This window comes from Acomys minous (assembly GCF_964271855.1).
Source record: "Acomys minous genome assembly, chromosome: 15".
NCBI classification, from domain to species: domain Eukaryota; kingdom Metazoa; phylum Chordata; class Mammalia; order Rodentia; family Muridae; genus Acomys; species Acomys minous.
In genome coordinates, this window is record NC_140497.1 from 55,170,737 (window position 1) to 55,190,686 (window position 19,950).

General features: G+C 48.7%; 1 protein-coding gene across 1 annotated transcript in view; it reads right to left on the reverse strand.

The window, feature by feature from the left end:
- LZTS1 (leucine zipper tumor suppressor 1) overlaps nucleotides 1–8,127 on the reverse strand; it is a 62,030-nt gene extending 53,903 nt beyond the window's left edge. The window contains exon 1 of the mRNA XM_084759697.1: nucleotides 7,891–8,127. The gene's annotated coding sequence lies outside the window, so the exon portion shown is untranslated. The remainder of the gene's footprint in view (nucleotides 1–7,890) is intronic.
- Nucleotides 8,128–19,950: the final 11,823 nt, after the last annotated feature.

Below are 19,950 nucleotides of genomic sequence, written 5' to 3' on the forward strand. Positions count from 1 at the left end.
CACTTTCCAGTTGGGAGCCGTTCTATCTGATCCCAACGTGACAGGTCATGCAAGGCGGCTCGCCATGCTGCCTGCTGTCCGCCTTCTTACCACCCCACTATTTCAACCCTGTGACAGTCACATCCTTCTCCCTAAGGCCTTCTCAAGCTCTGTGCCCTCCAGCACAACGCCTTATAAAGAGTATTTTACCCACAATGCATTTTTATATGCTTGTCACTGCCCATGGATGTAGATCAGTTGGGAGGCTGCTTGCCTAAATAGGCATGACGTCCTGGGTTTGATTCCCAGCACTACACAACACTGGGCGTGCACCTACAATCTCAACACCTGGAAGGTATGAAAAGGACAGTCAGAGGTTTAAGGTCCTTCTCAGCTACGTAGCAAGTTTGAGGGCAACCTGAGCTAAAGACTGTCTCAACACCCCCCCTACACACACACACGCACACACATGTACACACACACACACACACCACCACCACCACCAGCAGCACCAGGGACTCCAATCTATCCACTATCCTATGACTTTCAGGAATGAAATTAAATGAAAACAAATTGGACTCTAGGGCTTCAAACTGAGACTTCTTAGAGCTAATAGATTAAGAGCAACTTGGGGGAAGAATTTTTGTGGGGTGAGGAGGGGCAGAGAGTGGGTGTAACAGACAGAATGCTATTTAGGAATTCTTCTATCCTTGAAGTCTGGCAAGCTCTGAGCAATTTGGAGCCTTCGCCTTGAACCCTTGATTGCAGTTCCTGTGTGAAAGCAACTCCAGGGGGGTTCCTAGGTCAACAGGAGGCCCAGAGGTCCTGTTAGAGAGAGCTCAGGAAGGCTCTCTACACAGCTCTCCTAAGCTGATAGACGATAACATGGAGACGGAGGAAAAGCGGTGGGTGCTGCCCACACCTGCCCACCAGCCACTGGGTTGTTGAGATCTGAGCAGGAGCAGCTGCAAGTCAGGCAAGGGGGAGGAGCCCAAGGCAGCTGGAAACTCTTTCCAGGGCCTCCAGCCTGCCTTGGTAACTTGTTTTCTTTGCCGTGCAGGTGGAGGTGGGGGTGGCTCCTCTGGGCTTCTCTCCTGTTTTTTTTCCCCCCACCTGCCTGCAGTGCGGTTTGTCTGCTGGCGCCACAGAGGCATTAAGGCTGGGGGGAATTTGATCAGTTAAAGAGGGGGTGTTGTCTCCTAATGTGAGCCCAGTACAACCTTCCCTCTTCCTCCCCCTTCCCCCTCCCCCTTGCCCTGCTGAGGTGTCCTTCCACCATCCATCAGGACTCCTGTGGCTAAACATCTGAAGGACTCAATAATAAGATCAGATCGCTATCTTGTATTTCAACTTCTCTTCTGAAACACTGCTCTCCATGACCCCGCTCCTCAGGGGCAAGGTGGCCCCAGCTCAGGATGGGGTTGTCTCTTAGGGGCTGGTGGAAGGTCAAGTGCAGCCCTGGGGCTCACGGTCTCCTTCCCTTGACTGATTTTAGTGCTCCTGGCTCCTTAGTTGTGCTGGACTCCCCTTTTCAGGATTTCTCTATTATTCTTGCTCAAGCAGAGGGCAGGAAGGAAGGATCCCGGGTCCAGAAGCACACTAGCTCCCAAGGCCCCTTGGATTTATGTTGCGGGTCCCTCACCTTGGATAACCAAACCCACGCCCTCAGCAAGGTAGAGTAATTTCTGTCCAGGCTGCTCTGTCCTGTTTACTGCAGCCTCAGATGCATGCTCATCCTGAGAACCCACTTTCCTATCCAGCTCCTGCAAGCCCCAGTACAGAGGCATATATATATATATATCCTACGTGTCCTGGAGAAACACACCCCCCCCCCCCCGTGCCTGGGGAGGGGGCGGCATTATCAGAGTTTTCAATTTCTCTGCACCTTGTGATCTGCGTGCGTGGCATTCCTTCCTGCTCGACACTTCCTCGTGGAAAGGGTAGGCAAGCCCTTCAGGATTCCTCAACATTGCTTTCCTCTTCCTGACCACGTGCCTTGGATAGCGCAGGAGGACCTAAGGAGCTACCCGAATCCAGTCTGTACCAGGGCCCTGGACACATGGTAACTTGTCCTCTTTCAAAGGGTTTATCATCTCAGCTGGGAGACGGAGCTGAAACGCTAAGTCCTAACACAGTAGGACAAACTCTCAATAGCAGCTACCAGCTCCTATTATAGAATCCAAGGACTCTCTCTCCCCCTGGGGCTCCTGTCCTTTCCTTTTTCCAGGCCAGCAGGAAAAGCCCCTCAGATGCATTAGCTCCCTGACACATCCCCACCACCCAATGTCACCGGAGTCTCCAGGGAAAGGTGCTGGCAACCCGCCCCCCCCAGCTTTGTCTTCCTCTCGCCCCTCTCCGTGCGTGTCTATACTCAATTCTCTCTCTTTACAGCAGGAATATAATGTTCGGTTGCTTTACACCCACTCTGAATGCTGCCAGCGAGTAATGACTAAGGTGGTGGGTGGAAGTACAGCAAGTTGAGACCAATTTAGCAGGCCAGGGTGCCAGGAGGAGGGCGATTCAGCATCAAATGGCTTTGCAACAGCAAAGAGAATGAAGCTACCCCCAAAGGCAGCAGGCCGCTGAGCCAAGTACACAGCCCTGCCCTGAGTGCCTGGGGCAGCTGCTGCACCAGCCACCTGGAAGTCAGTCTGACGGGAGTGAGAGGTGCACGCAGAGTTTCAGAGCAAAGTGCAAAAGGCCACTCCCACACCCGACCTCCGTTCCACTTGAGGGACCCCATTCTTGTGTGTCCCTCAAGCTGGGGGCTTCCCCCAGACTGGACCCTTCCCTTGGGAGGAACTGCAGCTGTGAAGAATTCACAGATCCCCTAAAGCTGCTCTAGGGATGGTAGAAATTGAGGTTCCTCGGTGTTAGGGTGTGGGCTGACTGAGCACACCTGGCATCGTGGCACAGAGAGGGCCCTCAGGAAGACAAGGTGTGGATCTTCGGGTCTAAGGATGTTGAGAGTTGCTGAAGGTTTGTGTCACATGACGAGCGTGTGCTTTTGTACATGGGTATTACAGGAAAGCATATTTCAGAAAGAGAAGCAACATCAGGAAATGAATGAATTGGAGGGAGAGAGAGAGAGAGAGAGAGAGAGAGAAACAAGCTGTGTTCTGGCAGCAGCCCTTAGGGCAGTCACCTCCTCCACAGTGATTAAATGACAAAGCAGAGCTATTGGTGGTCTGCAAAGAGCAGCCTGTGTTCCAGGTAGTGGACACAACCCACATCACATCTGCTTAGGTGCCAATTTAGCCTGTCACTTCATTAAAAAAAAAAAAAAAGACTTCTATGGTACTGGGTTAGGGCAATCCCCTGTCTGTGCTGTCCCCTTCCATTCGCCCCTCAATTCCTTCTTCCTTTGGCACCCCATTTTCAACATGTTATAAGCTTGAGTCTGGCTTCTACCCAGTGCACTGACCCCCAGCAAAGAGCCTGTGGCCATGTTTTTATTCTGGAACATACCTACTATGTACAAGGTGAAACAGGTCCAAGAGGCATCCTGCCTTTCCGGTGACATAGCGTTAATTGAGCTCCTGTGAGGGAGCATCTGCTCTCATTTCCACGTGGACTGTGTCAATCAACGTCATGGACTGACTAAATTTCAGGAGAAATCTCACATATCAAAATCATTCTTTGGAGCAAACCCCAAATAGAACATCCCACCCTAGCTACTTACTTCCTGGCTTGACTCAAGCTTAACAGAAATGACATATGTATACAGCACTTAGGGGTTTTAAGAGAAGCACAGTGAAACTGAGGGAAAAAATTGAGGAGTAGTCATCTTCAAATTATAATAATTATTGGAATAGCTGAGCTCTTATAATTAAAAAATTGACTACATTTATTTATTTGTTTGTTTATTCATTTATATGCATGCCGTGAGGCCAAGGGTACCGTGTAAGAGGCAGTTCTCTCCTTTTACCACATGAGACCCCAGGTAGTCAGACTTGCTTTTAAAGATATCTCTCTCTCTCTCTCTCTCTCTCTCTCTCTCTCTCATCAATAACTTAGGGAGCCTAAATCTGTTTAATTAATAAGGTCATGGGCTGGGAGAATCACTCTGTGCCGAGCTATATTCTTAGTACTAGCAATGCCCTGGGCTCTATGTCTAGCACTAACACCTCCCCCGAAAACGAGAAGAAAATAAAAATTATGAATGAATCCCAATGGCCTCATCACTCTGTTGCAACTAAGATTCAAGTCAACACTCAGTTGAAAATCCTGGGTGTATTCCTTGACTCTATACAGTGTCCCCACTTGCCAAACGACAGAAGGAAGAGCATAGGGCAGTTGGGAGGTTATCAATGATAATATCTGGAAGTTCTCTTTTAAAGTGTAATTTCAGAGAAGGGAGGGGGGCGCCTGCCCAGAGGGAGCAGGGTTATCTCTGGCTCTATAGACAGTTCTAAGCCAACCTGGGTTACATAAGATCCTGTCCCAAAACAGCTAACCAGAAGAAGGAAACTCAAAGAGTCTTGACATAAATTGCTTCCCAGGCAGGTGTATAGTTCTTGCAACCTTGAGTAATGCTCTTCTAAAGAAAAATCGAAATGATCATTCCCTCCCGCCCCCCCCCCCCCCCGGAGAGCACAAGTGGCCATTACGAGCCACGATAAACACCGATGTTAAGAGCACATGAAACTAGTCTTACCTCCCTCAACACAACAGCAGTTCGTATTCCCCAGAGACTCCCAAGAGTGTCCCGAGTGCCGCATCAGGAAGATCCATTCACACAGCATTCAAAGAGCTGAGCTGCTAAACGGCCGAAAGAGCGCCGCGCCCCCCCCCCGCCCCCCCCCGGCAGCTGGAAACGTTTCCTTTTTGCCAAACCTTTCACCATTCCCCGGCAACTGTAGGCTCTGAAGCTCTGAACGGACAAGTGCCAGACGCGCCAGGTCTAACTCAGGCCTAGCGCCTTCTCCATCCACATCTGCTCTTGTGGGTTGAATGAGGGTTCCCTTGACTGTAAAGCGTTAGAAGTAGGGCCTGGGATGGAGCGGGCTTGTCTAGGCAGAAGCCTTATAACACAGCAAGGAAGGTGAGAGGCCACGTAAGTCAAATGTGCCCCGTAGAAATCTACCACTGGACACAGGGCTCCCTGCCAGTCCTCTTTCCTAACATGAAGGGCCTAGTCCAAGCCCCTAGACACTATACCCTGCGCTGGAAAGTCACTGTATGGCCTCTGCTTTAGAAACTGTAGTTCTTGGGGGAGCCAGTGGGTCAGTGCGGTAACAGCACCAAATGGTCGAAATGTCTCAGAAGAAGGTATAGGGTGTGGACCTAAGAAAAAGATGTCTGGGGGACTTTGCTACAGTGGCAGATCTCTGCGGTTAAAACAAAGATGAGGTGCAATGGCACTCAGTGGATGAAAACACACTGTTACAATGTTACAACATTAGCCACAGAGGAGTTGACTTTACCTTGCTTAGAAATAGATTATTTGTCATTATTTGCTTTTTTTTTCCCCTGTGGTATTATTGTTTTCTTCTTTTGAGATTGCCTCCGGCAGCCCAGGCTGATCCTGAACTTCCCAAACGTGGTCCAAACCCGGCCTTGAATTTCTGATCGTCCCATCTCCACCGTTTTTGACGACAGTCACTTTGACTGATGATCACCATTGCTTGATGACCATCCTGTGCCACCATATGGAGTTTTATGGAGTGCCAGGGTTCAAACCCAGAGGCCCTGCCTGCGTGACAGGTAAGCACTCTCTCCACTAAACTACCCCCAGCCCGTGCTATTTGTTCCTGAGCTTGAATGTGGTCCCAGAGCCTTGCAATGTATAGCATCCAATGAAAAATTGTGAAACGAATGTGAAATAAGCACAAAGGCACAAAAATAAGCTCTCGGGAATAGAAGGCCATTTTTATCTAGTTAAGAGCCCATCTCCATCTTCACCCATGCATGCAGACATCTGGCTTTTCAACACTGCATGGCAATCGTGTATCCCCAAACTCTCCGAGAACTGGCACACCCAGCCTCCTCCCCTCAGCACACTTCTTCTACCTCAGCTCCTGCCAACCGTTTGAGGGTAGAGAGCCAGACAGGAATATCTCCTTCAGTCTAGGGAGTGCACAGACTGAATTGCTAAAGCAGGTTTGCCTTGCAGCGCGTGCTCCAAGACTGCTAGAAATATCCAAGGACAACCACTGAGCGAAAGCAAGCAGATGTCTGGCCCTTCAGCTTGCATAGAGACTGCCTGGAAAGATGCTCTCCTCTCTTTTTCCAGACTGTTCTTCTCACCTGTAGCAGGAGAGTGCCCTATACTCACATCTACACGGCTAAGACATGCCTTTTTGGACTCCATTAATGCTGGACTTGGCTCCCATTACCTAGGGCACCTGGGGAAACACCCCTTCCTTTTTGGTGCCTCAGTTTTTTTTCCCCCACTGGCAGACATGGAGTAAATCATATCTTATGCTAACCTGGTAGTTATGCTGCGAGGAGAAAGGAGATAACAAATGAGATAACGTCTATGATGCTCAGAAAATGGTCAGAAGAAAGGGCAGGATAAATACAAGGTGTGGCCCCTGCCTGATTAGGGTGTATTCCCTGCCCACAGACTCCTGCCCACACTCTGTTCTGTGCCAACCTTGAATGAACACTCCTACCCCTGTAAAACCCAACTCTGATGGCCATGTGCATACACCTTTCAAACACCTCCATTCTCCCCCCCCACCCCCCCACCCCCCACCCCCACCTGCCTGCAGAAAATTGTTTTTGAACTTGAAGGAAGCTCAGGTTACAAACCCTCAAATGCCCCTACCAGCAGCCTCCTCTCCAGGGTCTGGTGCCAGAAGAATTGCATGGAGGCAGCTTATCTCTCTGAGGTTGGCCTCTGAGACTCTAGTAAATTGTGCTTCCCAGAAAGAGAGGGGACCCTTTGGTGGAGAAGCCTCCATGAGGGCCTTACCCAGAACCCAGCGCCTCCTTATATGCTGACCAGAAATTCAAGGAGCATGCAGAAAGGCTGAGGGCAGAAGGCATGGCGCTTGGATCCCTAAACGTCTCCTGTGCGTGGGAAATTGAGGACTCTGAAGTCAACAGGTCTGCAGTGCTTTCCCAGGCTTCCCAGGCCTGGCCAAGCATGGGCAGGCGGGCGAGCCGTATACTCACAGATCCCAAGGAAAGAGGATGGCACGGGAAAGGGAGATGTCACCTGGCCCTTGGTTTTTGGGTTGCCTGTTGCTACTGAGTTAAGTCAGGGCAGGATGGGTGGGAAGACAAAGGGGGTATGACTCCCTGTGGTGAGTGAGAAAAAGGAGGTGTGTGTGTGTGTGTGTGTGTGTGTGTGTGTGTGTGTGTGTCTGTATGTCTGTCTGTCTGTCCGTCCAAGTTCATTCCTTATTATTCTCTTCAGACACAACGCATCCCCAAAGTTCCAGCCAGCAAAGTAAAGTTCACTAGCCAGTCCCCATCCGCCGCTGCATCGTCTTTCTGGGGCCTTAATCCCTGCGGCCTCACTTCCTCGCCTCTCATTTCTTCACCTCTACATCTATATCACCTACTGCATTTCTCCAAGATCAAATTCAGGGTCGGGAGGAAACAACACCCCCACCATCCCGGCTGACACCCATCTCATAGACAAAGACAGAAGATTGACTGATGCACGTCGTTTCCTCCAGGCTGGGGCCAGATCAGTAATACATGCAGTGACAGGGCGAAGACATCCCCCCCCCGCGCGCGCGCGCCCCGCGCCCCGCCGCCCCCGCGCCCCAACCTCTCCCGCCCGACAGTTACATGCAGAAACAAAGACACCTAGACAGACGCAGACACAGACAGACAAAGACCGACAGACAAGGAGACTGACTCCCGGAGTGGCAGGCTGCGGGGAGCCTTGGGCCGAAGGCATAGCTGTAGACACTCCGCGATGGAGAAACAGGACCCTGGTTACCGGCACCTTACCTGTCTGTCCTCCTGCGCCTCCGGTCTCGTTGCAAATGGCTGCAGATTTTGATTTTTCAGTGTATTTTCTGTAGTGCCTCTGTCTCCTTTTCTGTAGAGCTGCTGGACCTGGCGAGTCCCACAGCGCTCAAGACCCAGGAGCAGCAGAAGAGCAGAGAAACTTTCGGACACGGAGCTCCTCGGAGCCGCCCAGCGCCCGCCCGCTCGCTCGGGCGCGCTGGCTTCTGCGCCAGGTCCCCAGCCGCCGGCGGGGAGGGGCGGGGCGGGGCGGGGCACGGGTGGGGCGGGGCCAGCGTCAACCCCACTCATTGGCTCGCGCTGCCGGCGCCCCGTCCTGCTCTCTTCCCGGCCTTTGTTCCAGGCTGACAGCTGGGGTTGCTCCCACCTCCCAGCTCCTTGGTCCCTACAGCCCGCGCCGGTCCTGTTCGCAGTTTCGGGAGCTCCCGTCTGTTCAGACTTTCTTTCCCTTTCTCTCCCTTTCTTTATCTTACACTATCTTCTCGGTTTCCGCTTTCACTACCTACATTCTATTCGCCTTCGGATTTTCTTTATTCTTTTTTTTCCCCTCATTCCCTTCTTCTTTGCTGCTGCTGCTACATCTTACCAGTGATTTCACCAGTATTTCTGCCCCAATCTAGGGGCCTAGAGGGGTTAAAGGTGGTATTGCTTTATCCTGCTGTGCTTCAGACTTGAGCCAAGCCGCCTCGCTCCACTCCTCAAGGATTTCCAATTCAAACTTGGCCACTTATTAAAGCCGGGCCTAGTAGTTCAAACAGGTAATCCCAGCAGTTCGGGGGCTGGAACAGGAGGATTATAAATTCCGGCTGCCTGGGGATGCAAAGCGAGTTCGATACCAGTCTAAGCACCAGAGTTGAAGCTTTTCTCAAAATATAAACTGAAAATATACAGAGGGTGCGGGTGGCGTGGTGGAGAAGTGTCTCAGTGGTGGAGGCTGAGGCCTTAGTTTCGATCTCCGGCACAGAAAACCAGCACCCTTTCCCCCACTCTTTCACTGCCTGTCTGATCTTACACTGAGGGTAAGAAAGAGTGTGTGAAGCAGGCCAGTCTGAAGGCAGAGTTGCTGGCCAGAAAGCATCAGCCCAGGCCAAGGGGCAGGTAAAGAGGAAGGGAAGAGACAGAATCATTAACAGGATGGGGGAAACACAAAGTTTCTGACACTCTCCTGCTTTAAACTCTGCCGCTGCCTCTTGGTCTTGACCCTGGATTGATTCAATTCAATTGATTCAATTATTCAATTCTAGGGTTCCTGAATACACCAAAGGGGGGAAAATAGATAACCAGCCAGCACTTGGGAGACGGAGACAGGGGCAGTGCTATCAGTTCTGAGAAGTGTTTCTCCGGCTCTTAGCTGTACCTCTCCAAGTTCCAGACCTAGAGCGCCATCCTTACTCAAATCTCTCTAACCATCAGAGGCAGAACGATGCCCATTTTGACTAAGGCTTCTTGCAGTCTCTCTGCCCCACTCCTTAACCTAGCCTGGCCTAAGCATGTCCGCTCAGAGGTAAAAGGGTCTCAGGAATCTGGATGAACCGGAGGCCACAGGAACAGCCATTCCCGGCACTTGAAGATAGCAGTCGGCTCTGAAGATAGACCAAAGGGACAGCAGGCTCTAGACCTCCGTCAGACTCAACTTTGTCACGGAACGTGACATTCCGGAGGACTGGACAAAGGATCCTGTAGCTTCCTGGTCCCACCACTGTCTATATGTTTGCTCTCGCACAAGTCACATGCCAGGCTAAACCTCAGCTTCCTCTTCTGCAAAGTGTACTCTCTTTCTTTCTTTCTTTCTTTCTTTCTTTCTTTCTTTCTTTCTTTCTTTCTTTGACACACTTACTACGTAGCCCAGGCTGGCCTTGAGCTCAAGACTTTCCTTCAGAAAGTGGCAAGTGTGACTCGCCACGACTGACTGAGGCACTCTTACTGCAGCCACACTGTGGGTAGAGGGCTGGGCACACGTGCCATCTTATTGTGACCCAGTTATCGCGCCTAGAAGGTTGGCAGTGTTTCGGTGTGTGGCTGGAACTGGATGTGCCCCGGGGCAGCAGAAGCATCCTAGGGAAGGAAGGGATGCTTCAGAGATAAAGGGAGGTGTGTCGAGAGTGGAGGACATGGAATGCTGAGCAGACACCTGTGATGGATTGTACAGTGCATGTATGTGAGTGACGTGCCTGCACACTGAAACACCTAACACGACCTCCAGCGAGACAAAAACCATAGTAACTGTTTATCCCAAGGGATATGGCACTGCAGCGACAAGATGTGCCTACTTCCTCTTGCTCATCCATCTAAGGCAGCATCCATCACACTGCCCTATGCCTGAGTCAGGTCTAGAAAGGCGGGTTTTAAAAACTTATCATATTTGACCATGGTAGTCCATGTCAGTAGACAAATGCTCCAGGGGATGGGGCGAGGGGCTTTTGAGTTCTAAATCAACCTGGTATACAAAGCCAGTGCTTACAAAATTCCTCTCACCTCACCTATCTGGCCTCTAAAATACGGGCTCCATGTTCTCACTTGGTATAGGGGTTTGGTTAAGAATGGCTCCCATAAGCCAGGTGTGGTGGTGCACGCCTTTAATCCCAGCACTTGGGAGGCAGAGGCAGGTGGAGCACTATGAGTTCAAGGCCACCCTGGTCTACAAAGTGAGTCCAGGACAGCTAAGATAACATAGAGAAACTCTGTCTTTTAAAAAACCAAAAGAAAAAGAAAAAGTTTCCTGGTCTAAAATTGTTTTTTTTTTTTTAAATATTTATTTACTATTATGTATACGGTACTCTGTTTGTACACCTGCAGGCCAGAAGAGGACACCAGATCACAGTATAGATGGTTGTGAGCCACCATGTGGTTGCCGGGAATTGAACTCACGACCTCTGGAAGAACAATCAGTGCTCTTAACCTCTGAATCATCTCTCCAGTCCCACAGAACAGTCTCTCAAAGGAACATTTGGAGTCAGATTCAAAAGACTCACATTTAGCCCCTTTGCTTCAAATGTAACGCTGTCATAACCTTTTGGAAACTCAGTTTTTCATCAACAAAATGAGTCTTATAACACTTGCATTATCTGTCTTTCTGTCAGTGAAGACACTGTAAAGAATAAATAAAACCAAAGGTGGTATAAATATAAAATGCCATGTGGTCACTTAATACTATGTTAAGTTTAAAACTCCTGGGCTTTGGGGACTGGAGAGATGGCTCAGAGGTTAGGAGCACTGTCTGTTCTTCCAAAGGTCCTGAGTTCAATTCCCAGCAACCACATGGTGGCTCACAACCATCTGTAATGAGATCTGGTGCCCTCTTCTGGCGTGCGGGCAGAATACTGTGTAAATAATAAGCAAAAACAAAAACAAAAAAAAACAACTCCTGGGCCTTGTGGCTGAGTACATTTAAGCGAGTCTGGGGACTCTCCAAAAGTAGAAGAGAGAATATGTTAAGGCTACCACGCCAAGGTCTAAAGGATGCACAGGTTGTGTTTGCCTTGTCTCCCGGCTGCCTCAAGATGGGACAAGAGGGGCTAGTTGTCATGCGTATAACTATTACCCCACCCCCATCCCCACCCCCACACCCCACCCCTCACCCCCACTGCTCCACCCCCCATCCCCCACCCCACTGCTGGGCGTGGTGGTGCACACCTGTAATCCAAGCACTCAGCAAGGCAGAGGCAGGCAGATCTCTGTGAGTTTGAGGCCAGCCTGGTCTACAAAGTGAGTCCAGGACAGCCAGAGCTACCCAGTGAAACCGTCTCAAAAACCTAGTGCCCGCCCAGCAAAACCCACCTTAGAAGGATGTCCTTGACAACCGCCTCTGTGGCATAAAGGGTTCTCAGGAGTAGTCCTTGTTGTTTGACTTACAACCAGATTGTGTGTTTCCTATTTTTATGCTGTTATTATTATTATTATTATTATTATTATTACTACTACTATTACTACTATTAGTACAGTGCTATTAGTAGTAGTAGTTATTAGGATAAGGTCATATGGCACAAGCTGGCTTTGAACTAATAGCTGTCAAGAAGGATTACCTTGAATTTCTTATTCTCCTGCGCCCACTCCCCAAGTCTTGGTACCACAAGGCTGAGGGCCTGGTTTATGAGGTGACCATCCTCCAGTAAGCCTTTTCATGTAAGTGCAGGATTGAGCCACACTATGGACAAATCAGAAGGCACAGGCCTCTGTGAACTTCTCCACCTTCTTTTTTTTTCCAGTAGAACATAGCACACTGTTGTAATTCAACATCCTAGCTCAGGAAGATCCTGGGCTGTCACCTGTTCTGAAGTATAGCTCTGCCATGGCTTTGACAAGTTTGTTTGAAGCTGTAAACGGACGGATTGGGGATGTTTCCATTTACAAGTAGCTAAGAAGGCCAACACAGGCTGGCTTCAGCAGGAGTGGAATAAATGCAGAGTTTATGCTCGGGTCAATTCCTTCACAGTGGTGCGGAGCCTTCAGTGCTTCCCTCGCTCTGCCTTGTGCTTGTCAGAGCTTTGCCCTCAGCATGGTAGCTTCATGGTGGCAGTTTGACATTATCAGTCTAGTAGTCACACTCAAGACCTGGGTTGGACTGAGAAATAAAAAGCTCTTTATTCTAGCATCTCATGAACAATAAAAACCATTCCTGACACCGAACAGGCATGGTCACATCCTCTCGTGGTGATTGGAAGAGGAAAAAAAAAATTACCTGGATTGGATTGGCTTTGTCTCGTCTTTTGAGAAGGGGGTTGATTAGAAATTGGGTTAGACCTGTGTACATCACTTTTTTTTTTCCTCAAAGAAAGGGACAGCCATGCAGCCAAGTACCCTTCCTGTTTGGCCATAATAGATCACTCTTCTGTCTGTCTGATACCTTACATATAAGCTATACCTTACAGGTCCAATCAATGCCTGTGTTCTCAGCCTCTCTAGAACAGAGAATTTCTTCAATCTCCACCAAGCTAGAGACCTCCAGAGTGAGCGTTCCAGAATCACCAGTAGCCCAACAGGTAAAAGTCTGAATTGCTTAACAGAGCTCTTAAGCTAAACATCGGGGTTCACCGGAGTGATGACTTTTTTTTTAAAGACAAGGTTTGCCTAGTTTGAATGAGAGATGGCCCCCATAGATTGAGCCATTTAGACACTTGGTCCTTGGTTGGTACATCGCGTGGAGAGGTTACGGGAAGGTGCAGCCTTGACAAGAGAAGGATGTCACAGCGTGGATTTGAGACTATAAAGCCTCACCGCACTTCCAGGCCACACTCTGCACATACTTGCTCTTAAAGATGTGACCTCAGCTTCCTGCTCCTGTTCCTGTTCCAATGCTTGCCACTCTCCAACCATAACAAAACCATAAGCCAAACACAGCTGTTTAGTGTTATGTTAAGCCTCAAACCCAGAGTTTGTACTTCGAGATAAGAAAGTGTGACTACATTCAAGTGAGGCTGGCGAATCTCCACAAGTAAAGGACAGGATATGGTAAGGCCCCTGAGCAAAGATGTTGAGGGACCCACAGGAGTCATGAGTCAAAATAAACTTCCATAGGCTGCTTTTGGTCATGATGTTTTTATCACAGGAACAGCAAAGCAACAAACACAGGGTTTTACTTTGTAGCCAAGGAGTTCACTAACTAGGCCCTCAAACTCATGGAAATCCTTCTGCCTCAACCTCCTAAGTCTTGAGATTATAGGCGTACCCTACCATCAACCAGGCATTGTCCACTCGGTGGCCTTCCTTTTCTGCTAGATTTTCAAGTGTTCCGTTCAACACGCCACACATGACAGGCGGTCCGCAAACATGTAATGAAGAGACAAGAGTGAAGACCACTTCCCCAGTGACACTCAGCCTGCTCCCGTGCACGTGGTTGGCTGCTAATGGGCTAAGTGGCTTTGAGCTAATTTCTCCCCAGGGCTGAGGAATGGCATGCGGACGAAGAAGTTGGCATGACCCTTGTCAGTTCTGAGGGAGGCCTTTTTCAAACAGGCTCTTTCATGCTCACATTTGCTCGTCACCCTAAACTCATTTAAACAAATAGAGCACATGAGACCACGGCTTCTGAGAAACCATTTAGTTGCCCTAAGGGGAATGTTGGCACATTCATTTCCTCCTCCCAAAGGGGCTTTAAAAACGAACAACAGAGGGTTCTGAGTCCCCATTGGGCTGCAATTTAATTTACTCATTTACTCAGCCCTGTCTGCCTCACTGCCATAGTGTTCTTGTCTGAGAGGCTAATATTCTCTGGGGGAGGCAAGAGGCTGCCTTAGGCTTGGGATCCTGCTCACCTACCTGCCTTGCTAACAGACCTGCCACCATCCCTAGGCTCTGATTCGTGTCTTAGTTCCTCTCTGATACAGCCAGGGTTAACTGCTGTAAATAGCAAATTCCCTATTTGAGAATATATATATATATCCTATACTCCAGACCTGACTCTAGTCCCCGGGAAACTGACTCCATGTGATTGCCTGATTATTAGGGAGTGACAGAGGGGGCAGAGGAGGACACAGTGGGTAGTTATGTGAGGGAACCTCTGAGGCTGCTCTCAGCATGGTTTTTGCCAGCAAAAAAATGAGTTAGAAAAGGACTGAAGTGCCTTACAGGGCCATTACATCTAGAAGAGGCTTCAGTTATGTTGACTAATTTTTGCCTTTAAGGCTCAATAGATAGAAACTTTGACAATAGCGCCAGTTTTCCTTCTGTGTGGGATGTGTTCATGCAAATGTGTGCATGTGTGTGTGGAGGTCGGTGTATGTACACATGTACTCATATGTGCAGTGGCCAGGACTTGACATGATGTATCTTCCTCTACCATTCTTCACATTTTATTTTATCTTATTTTAGAGGCAGGATCTCACTGTGTAGACCAGGCTGGTCTCAAACTCACAGCAATCCGCCTGCCTCTGCCCACTCCATGCTGGGATTGAAGGCGTGTGCCACCACAAGTGGGCCTTTAGTTCTTGACAGATGTCCTATTGAACCTGGGTCTGCCCAGTTTGGCTAGGCTGGCTAGCTAGCAAGCTCCTAAGATCTTCGTGTCTCTACTCCCGAATGCTGGAGTTACTAATAGCACCACCATACCTAGCCTTTTACATAGAGACTGGTTCTGAACTTAGGTTACCACGCTTGTGTGTGTGGCAAGCACTTTACCTAAACTTCATTTTTCTTAAGGTTCCCTAGGAAGAGGACAAATAGAGCATTAGATCTACACTTCCTACATCCTTGGGACCAACTAACTGTGTGCTGAAAATATTAAAAATACTGTGTCTATTCTGAGCATATACAGATTTTATTATTATTCACTAATTGTATTAGGCATTATAAGTAATCTGGTGATAAATGAAAGTCTATAGGAGGATATCCTAAGCCACACACAAACACGATGCAGTTTCATGGGAGAGACTTGAACATCTGTGGGTTTTTTGGCATCTTCAGTAGGATGACTGTGCACCTACCTAACAGTGTTGCCATGGAGATTAGGTGAGTTGGTAGAGTGCTTGTGTAGCATGCTTGAATCTTTGGGATCAATCCTCAGAAGTTAACAAACTAAGTGTGGTCTGTGAATGCAGGAGGATCCAAGTTCAAACTGTATTTAAAGTTTGACACCAGACTTATCTTCCCATTGAACAGAAAACCCTTTCCTTCTTGTATCTTTTGCTGCCACTGTTGCTAACATTTATATATTTATCATTTTGGAGACAAGAATCCTCACTATGCAGCCCAGCTAGCCTCCAAATTTCAGCTTTCCTCCCTCAGCTTCTGGGTGTCCCCATGACCCATCTGGAACATGTCAGGGTTTCACTCTGTCACCCCTGCTCTCATTAGAGAGATCTTTCAGCCTTCTCTCCTCTCTGAAATGGCCTGATCCAGCATGATGTAATGAAGAAGGAAACATTGTGGTTCTGTAGTCCTGGAGGGACCTTGGCTTGGTCTCTTGCCTCTCGGAGAAGCATTAGCAATAGAATTCCACAGGCTTCAATCCAGGAAAACTGTGAGACTACAAATGACATCTAAAAGAATTCTCAAGGGGCTAGAGAGATAGTCCAGAGGTTAAGAGCACTGTCTGTTCTTTCAGAGGTCCTGAGTTCAATTCCCAGCAACTGCACAGTGGCATACAACCATCTATAAAGAGATCTGGTGGGCAGTCACACATGCAGGCAGAGCATTGTATACATAATAACTACATCTTTTCTTTAAAGATTTATTTTTATGTATATAGTACTCTGCCTGCATGTACACCTGCATACCAGAAGAAAGCATTAGACTACATCATAGATGGTTATGAGCCACCATATGGTTGCTGGGAATTGAACTCAGGACCTCTGGAAGAGCAGCCAGTGCTCTTAACCTCTGAGGCATCTCTCCAGCCCAACTAAATCTTAAAAAAAAAAAAAAAAAAAAATAGGGGGCTTCCCACTGAGATGGGTGAGACCCAGAGCTTCCCGTGCCCTTCTTCCTGGTGAGCCCATCTTCTTCCTTAGGATGCCTTTGAATTTTATCAGAGCAGATAACTGATCTAAATGAACATGGATGGAATAGACCTCCTGGACTTCGGAGTGGCCAAAGACGCTACTTGAGAGGACCACAGTTCTTGTCTCCTCATTGAATCCCCAGGGGTAGGCTCAGAGCTGAGCAGACTGCCAAGTGGAAGGGCCCTCGCTTGGAGGGGGGAGGGGCGGGCGCAGGCCAGGGAACCAATCCAGAATGGCAGCTTGAGAGGAAGTAGCTGGCTGCCTGTTCTGGAACCCTCTTCGGGTGTTTAGCATGTTCTCTCTCATTAATCCTATTTAAAGCCCTTGCTGCTGTGAGGGAAGGCAGAGAGTCCTGTTTCAACTTGAGCTGTGAGGTTCCCTGTGCCGCCTCTGCTGTAAGGCCAGGGCTCAGGGATGAGGGGAGGGCCAAAGGGCTGGCTGGCTGGCAGTGACATTCAGGAGACAGGCTTGGGCTTCCCCACCCTTCAGGCCTGCTGTTGGCTGGCCAACCAGTGGTACTGTCCTCTGCCAGGGGAGAAGATGCTGGCTGAGAAGGCTGGCAAGCTCTTGGCCCTGCTCAGGAAGGTTGTTGGGGAGAGGTAGCTGACTCCCCGCTGAAGTGCAGGACGGAGACAGGGATAAAATCTAGGGGACTCTTGAGCAAGAGCTTGCCTGGGAAAGTCCCTCTCCCACTGCGGGTGAGGAGGGCTCTAGAAAATTTTAAAAGCTAAAAATCAAAGCTTTTTTCTTTTAGGGTTCTCATGGAGGCGTGTGAGCTGGGGAAAGGGACTCTTCCCTGCCTCAAAAGGGAGCTGGGGAGATCAGCCTGCTGTTAACAATGTAGGCGTAGCCATTTGCACAGAAAAGAATAGCAAGCCACGTTGACCAGCGTGTTATTATTTCTGAGAATCCAAAAAGAGATTCCCTTTTGCAAATATCTCCCTGTAACTGACAGTGAGTGCTTGAGTTTCCAGGCCAGTCAACACCCATGGGCAGGGCACAGTGTGAACAGCTTTGTCGTTTTTATTAGCTGATGACAGGGGATTTGTCTGAAAAGCGGAGAAGGTGCCCTCTTCCATTTATGTATCACACTGGGTGGTCACCAGGACCCATGGTGCCTGGGGTGCTCTGACAGAGGCACCCTCTGGATTCAGTGCAGGCCTTTAATTCCAAACACTCTGGAGGCACAGGTGGACAGATCTCTGAGTTTGCCTAGCCTGGTCTAGGCAAGGTAGCCAAGGCTACCTTGAAAAACAACACAAAGCGACACAACCTCCAAGCACCCAGTTTCCCTTGAACGATTCTTTCCCTTTTGTTGTTGTTCTGAGACAGGTTCTCACTGTCTCCCTGGCTGGTTTTGTTTTGTTTTTTTCTTTTGGTTTTTCAAGACAGGGTTTCTCTGAGTAGCCTTGGCTGGCCTGGACTTGCTTTGTAGACCAGGCTGGCCTCAAACTCACAGCGACCCGCCTGCCTCTGCCTCCCGAGAGTTGGGATTAAAGGTGTGTGCCGCCATGCCCGGCTTGCCCTGGCTGGTCTTGAACTTCAGTTGCATCTATCTGGGTCTCTTCAGTACTGAGATTACAGGACTGGGCTACCACTCTGGGCTCCCTGAGACTTTTTTATTAGCATATATAAATATACATGATGATGGGTTTTGGGCATATGCTGCATGTAACGTAGTTTACCATAGGCACTGCAATTATCCTCCTTTTTCCCCTCCCACACCTGATCCCCTGTATGTTCCTAGCTTTCTATTTTCCTTTTTTCTCTCTTTTGTGACCCATTTCATTTTATTAGAGTTTCTTACAAGATTCTGGGTGAGGGGTCCTTTGCAGGAACATGGGACTCTTACCGGGGAATTCTAATTGTTTGTCTTTCAAAGATGCTCCTATAAAGGTCTTAGAAAACCTAGCAATTCTAGCCAGCAGTGGAGAGAAAGCTCCTGTGTCATGATCAGCCAAACACCTTGGCAAGAGCAGAATCTTCCAGTGAGGTCTGATGACTCAGGAGCAAGCGTGATGTACCAATAGGAAATGAAACTTGGAAACCCAGGACAAACACTGGCCAAGTGCCCTTTGTAGAGGCACTTACTTTTTTTTTTTTTTTAATCTTGATTTTTCCACTCAATAAGATGCGGATAATTAAAAACGTCTCTTGTTCGCATTTGTCCTGCATGAGTGATACAAGAGGCTGAATGAACCTACGGCCTGCGAAGGTGAGGTTATTTCGACCCTTGGGTCTTTCAGGCTGGCCTCGTTATCAAGCCTGCCACAAGTCTGTACTCTTGTTATCTTGATACACAGCCAACTTCAGTATGATTTGCATTAAACTCCCACAATGCCAGGCACCGTTCTCATTGCCTTGAAAGCAGTTGGGGGGGAAAAATGCTATTTTAAGACTTGAGACTGAAAAAAAAATCAATGTGCACAAAAGGATAATCTAGCTGGATTGTACTCAGAAAGAAAGGAGCGACATTATATATTAACTCCTAGTCAACTGCTCCTACACATTATGTAGCAAGGGGATCATTGTCTCTGAAAAAAAGACAACACAGGGCAGGGAAAGAGAGAGACACATACAAACTATCTCTAAGGTGTGTCTGGGGTTTGAGCAACACACTTGGTTCAGACTGACAGAGGATCAGCACGGCCACTGGGATCCTTCTAGACTTCCTTGTGCTGCCTCAAGAGCAGAGGCTTACCACTGTATAGTGCGTTTTTGCCCTTTCAAAATTCAGAGAATCTCTCTCCTGAATCTCACACACCACTTCCTAGTACCATTACTACCCCCCCGGCCCCCCCCACCCCCCGCCGCCTGAGCAGTTGAGAAAACAAAGGAGAGAAATCTTACCAAAATGGTGAGGGTTTGTTGCTTACCTTACAAGCCACAGAACAAAATTAGTCCTCCCTTTCCCCGTACTTCTTGACACTCAAAATGAAACACACAGTGTCCTGGAAATTGATGTAGTGACATGTCACCCTGACCAGTATCTCACCAGTGCAAGAATTCTCACCACATCACACAGCAGGTAGTCATCAACTTGTCTGGAAGAGTTATATTAGCAAACAACTCACTGCTCTCTGAGACAAACCATTCTGTTTTCAACATGTCTAAAGTCTAGGGAGTTTAGGCAAATGAAAATAAAGACCGTGCAGAGTCTGGTGGAGTGCGGCTATAGTACCAGATACCTGGGAGGCTAAAAGATTGCAAGTTCAAGGGGACCTTAGCAAGACTCTGTCTCAATAAAAAAAAAAAGGTGTAAACCTCCCCCTGGTAAAGCTGCCTTGCAGGGCCACAGTCCTGATGCCACTTGATGTGCTTAGGTAAGTAAGTGCGAGCGTGTGTGCATGCGTGAGTGCGTGCGTGCGTGTGTGTGTGTGTGTGTGTGTGTGTGTGTGTGTGTGTGTTCCCTTTTCTGTGGAGAAGGGGAGCAAGGATAAGGGGAAGAGGGAGGGAAGATGCAACCTGGAGAAGATGAGGGAGGGGGCTTCGATCAGGATGTAAAGTAAATAAAGAAATGTTTTTTTTTAAAGAAAAGGTATGAAAAGGGAGAAGGCTGTAACTCTGTGGTAGGGTACCTGCTTAGCATGTTTGAGACCACAGAGAG